Source organism: Microchirus variegatus, assembly GCF_963457635.1.
Source record: "Microchirus variegatus genome assembly, chromosome: 18".
Taxonomy (NCBI): domain Eukaryota; kingdom Metazoa; phylum Chordata; class Actinopteri; order Pleuronectiformes; family Soleidae; genus Microchirus; species Microchirus variegatus.
The window spans coordinates 6,701,815-6,706,927 of NC_139819.1; positions in this window are offsets into that span (position 1 = coordinate 6,701,815).

Here is a 5,113-nt window from a genome sequence, read left to right on the forward strand (position 1 = left end):
TTTTTTTTTTTTCTGTGTCATGGTTGATACCAAGAGTTGGCGACGGGGAGCATAATGTGCGACTGTGTGTGGGTGAAGTGCCAGAGATTTGAAAAACTGTGTAAACACTAACTCAACCCCTCAGTTTGACTGATTAGCTCCCTCTTGTGGTTCATACATAGCATCTCTTGCTTGCCTTGACAGAGCTGATATTATTTATGACTGTGATATTCTAACATTCTCTGCACATATAATGGTCCTCACCTATGGCTCAATGTACTCATACTGACAATATACTAATATCGGTAACACAAAGGTACACTCATCATCCCTGTGACTTTATAAGCCAGACATGCACTACTTACTAATCAATACTCTATTGTCAGATATAATGTATGATGTCAGCTTAGTCGAGATATTTAAATATGATTTTCACGTTTTTTTTTTAAGATTATGTTTAATGCAGTAAAACATTTTAAGTGGATTAAGTGTAAACATTTTAAGCAGCAGTGTCAGTGTCACTGAAAGAGAGTTACTTCTCTGACCAAACAGTTCTCTGGAATACAATGATGTGCAAATGCTAAGAAGAAAGAATGTGTAAATAACGCGTTGGCGAGGCAGAGAGATTTGGGTATTTGTGTGTATATAAAATATGAAAAAAAAAATTGGATATTCAGTTAAATGTACATATTCACTGTATTGAGTTCTTTGCTGCCTTAGCTATGCAACATTGGTGTTGAAAAAATGCCTTGACAATTCCCCTTTGCCTTAAAAATTCTATTCACGTGATTCATTTTTTTGAATGTTTTAGCTCGATATCGCAAAGATCCATTGGCTAACACGTCCCGATTGGCATCCACAGCAGAAATTGGAGAGATTTTGAAAGTGAGCGACATTGCCAATTTTATTGTAAATTATACTCGGCGTTTCATTCATCACAAAGATATTTAATTTATTGCCTCTGAAACCTAACAGTTGTTTTGTTAAAAGCCTCATAACCACAGCAGATTGACTTTTAGAGACAATGTATGGGGACATCTAGTGGTTAGAGAAAGAAAGTGTTCACTTTTTCATGCTTTTTGGATTAAGACGACACACACACCGGTGCTGATCAGAGCCGACCGAGCCAGAGACGATGACACGAGGTGACGTTTGATGACTGGCTGCTGAGGGGATGATTTGGACTTTGAGTGACTGCATGTGTGCAACAGTGCATGAATAATAGATTCTGTAACTGGATATCAGTGTTGTCTCGTTGAGCTCCTGCACAGTTGTCGCTGGTTTGAGAGGCCCGGGCTCCAACTGCAGTACTTCTGTTTTTTTTAAGTATTTAACAGCACAGGCGGCGGGGACTTTTTTCAGTATATTTGAAGGTGAGGGTGTAGGAACTGTGGTGTCACTGCTCTGCAGAGATAACTAACAATACTTCACATTATTTAAAGGTGCCATATGTAAGATTGTGGCCAAAAACGGTTACTACATTCAAATTCGAAATACCTAGGTCTTTAAGGTTCTGTTTTCTGACGTAACTGGCAACCCATGGTTGCTCGGCAGCGGAGACTCTACTGACTGTAATGATTAGACGGCGGTATGTGGCGCCACATGCCAAAACATGATTTCAAAACATAAACATGATTTGCAGTCTGCAAAATATTTTTTTTAATGCAAATATTTTGGCTGCACTGTTGTTGTTGGTGAGTTCAGTTTGTTATATGAACATTATTCCTGAGTCTCTGTGACATATTAGGAGGATTTTATGGCCAGTTGCTTTAGATTTATTATATAATGCACCTTTAAACATCTACCATAGAACTTGTGGAGACAATGTGAGTAAGATTTTGCAGGGCAGTGACACTTAAAAGAGTGTGATTGTATATATCGTATGAGAATATGTATAGAGTTTGAGAAAAGAGGGGGGGGGGGTGATGTGATGTTGGTCTAATTTATTTATTTATGAAATCAAGTCTTAAAATGGACTCGTGTGACATCTGCGTCCAAAGTGCTGTATGTGTGTGTGTGTGTGGGGGGGGGGGGGGGGGGGGGATTTACTTTCTACACAGTTTACTACGAGCAAACAACAACATTTAATAGTTTGCATTATCACAGACACAGTAACTGGCTCCTTGTTGCTACAAATAATTTATGAGCTGCTTTATCCTCCACATGAGGCTTGCGGTGGCGCTGGAGCCAATCCCACACAGAAATGCCCGGGATTTGAACCTTCTTGCTGTGAGGCAATAGTGCGAGCCACTATGCCGCTGTGCAACCCCGTTTACCCTTTAAGGTAACGTTGTTTTGTTTTTTTAAATTAGACCCTACAGTATTTCAGATACAGGCCTCTACCAATCGGTTGAGATGTCTGTTCATAATAAACCTGGTTTGCATAATTCATAAAGTACAACATTCAGAACACTAATTAGAACATTAATTCAGTGTTAGTGAGTTCAGCTTTACGCATTTTTCAATGAGAAATAGTGACTTAAAGGGTTAATCTGTATTGTTAAAGCTAAATGGACCCGGTATGTTTGCATACATAGATATTTTAAAGTGTTGTGCTTTAAATTCAAATTAGATTTTTTTTTTTGGCCTATTTAAAGACATTGTCATTTGTATCAACCATATTTTCTTAAGTCTAGCAGTTCTGTAAACTGTGACTTAAACATCACATTTATAAAGGAACGATTGAAATGTATTGTGATTCAAAGATTGTCCTTCTTTTACTAATTTCTATCCCTGTCTTTCTCCCAGTCAGCAGAATCTGAATGTTAAGGGTCGGACAGTTTCCCCCCGTTTGCTCATGTTGCTTTCACTAAAACTCCAGTTAAATGTACAGGTTGCTTGACACTTTTGAATTTGTACAGTGATGTGTGTGTATGAAATAGCAATACTGCAACATTTTTCTGTTGTTTTTTTTTTTGTTTGTTTTTTTAAAATAAAATTACTGTCAAGTTGTTCTTGTAATAAACACCTTTCTCTGAGTGAATGTATTTGTGCGATTTACTCTCTTTATGCAGACTTCTCAGTCTCCAGCTTGTAAACCATAAACATTATAAAACACATCACAAATGAGTGTAATGTACTTTACAGAACAATTGCTTCTTTTCCTCCCTCTCCCCTTGTTTGTGTTCTTTCTTTGTTCCCATTCTATTTCTCATTTACATATAATTTCAGTATCATTATCACAAAAGGTGCTGCTGTCAAAGCTGTTGCTTTTACTGCTATTAATAACACCGTTGTATTATAAAATAGTATTGTTGTCATGACAACAACCAGTCTGACAGCACTTAAATGTTGTACGTATGCTCCTGCACTCTCTTTGGTAGGCAGCATAGAGATATTTGATTTATTTTGTTGTTGTTTTCTTTTCACTGTGCGTTACTCATTGTACAAACTGCTGGGTTTCTATAATATTCAAAGTCTCTGGGCCTGAAATACGTTTAAGATAAGGTTTGTTGTGATTTAGTTATATACAAATAAAGTAGATTTGATTCTGTTTAGTTTATAGTAACTGTATCAGAAAAAATGCTTTTATAGTGTAGGTGTATCGTGGGCCCACGGTTGGTGTAGTGGTTAGCACTCTTGCCTTTGCAGCAAGAAGACCCGGGTTCCTGAGTTCGAGCCCCGTTTGGAACAACTTCGGAACAAGGGCCTTTCTGCAAGGAGTTTGCATGTTCTCCCCGTGTGTGCGTGGGTTTTCTCCGGGTTCTCCGGCTTCCTCCCACAGTCCAAAAACATGCGATATGGGGATTAGGTGAATTGGTCACACTAAAATTGACCGTAGGTGTGAGTGTGTGAGTGAATGGTTGTTTGTCTCTATATGTGGCCCTGTGATGGACTGGCGAACTGTCCAGGGTGTACCCCGCCTATCGCCCAATGTCTGCTGAGATAGGCACAGCACCCCCCGTGACCCTCTGGTAGAGGAAAAGCGGTAGATAATGGATGGATGGATGGATGGTGTATCGTGATAAAATATGATCGCATACAAAACAACATCATATGATAAACTTAAATGTCATGTCAATGGCAAACTAATTTAACAGAATATTTCACACACAGAGATGGAGGCAAAGAGATAGAGTCTTGAACAGTGAGTAATATTTTAATAATATCAATATTATACCTCAATATTATGGTTATATGAATCACACTTTTAAATGTATTCAATTATGAATGTATATACATATATATGAGCATGTTTAGTGTTTTTATTACAGTTGTCCATATGTTATTATTTAATCTTTGATTAAATGTTTTTGTAATTGTAAAGTGCGTATAATTCCATATAACAAACACTTTTACTTTGAAATTCTGTTAAATATCTTCATGAATATCTTATTGCGTTAGCGTGACATGATAGGTACGGAAGAGTACTAGGGCCACATGTGAAAAAAATTTAAATAAAGAAAAATGAAATAAAGCAGCATGAATTCTGAAAATAAAGTCAGAGTTCTGACTTTATTTTCAGAATTCCGACTCTCTTACTTTAATCTTAGAATGACTGTGACTTTAATATCATAATTTGGACTTTTTTCTCATAATTCCTACATTCTGACTTTAATCTCAAAATTCTGCCTTTTTTTTCTCAGAATTCCGACTCTCTGACTTTAATCTCAGAATGACTGTGACTTTAATATCATCATTCTGACTTTTTTCTCAGAATTCCTACATTCTGACTTTAATCTCATAATTCTGACTTTTTTCTTCAGAATTTCCAACATTCTAACTCAAAATTCAGACTTTAATCTCAAAATTTTGACTTTAATCTCAAAATTCTGCCTTTTTTCTTCAGAATTTCCAACATTCTAACTCAAAATTCTGAATTTAATCTCAAAATTCTGACTTTTTTCCTCGGAATTCTGACTTTTTTCTCAGAATTCTGACTTTTCCCCTCAGAATTCCTACTTTCTAACTTTTCTCATAATTTCCCAGACTGAACACTCATTTGCCCCCAGGTTGTTTGAGTTTGAGGCCCCTGCTTTAGAGAATGGTGAAAATAGCATTAAGTTAGGGACAGTAAAGGTGATGAAACTGTGTGGACAGTCATTTCTCTGTCTGAATGAACGCTGACGCTGCTTCTCTGTTTGCAAACGTTGATATTTAGTGGAAAGACGGAAGTAAACCAAGTGGGAGGGAG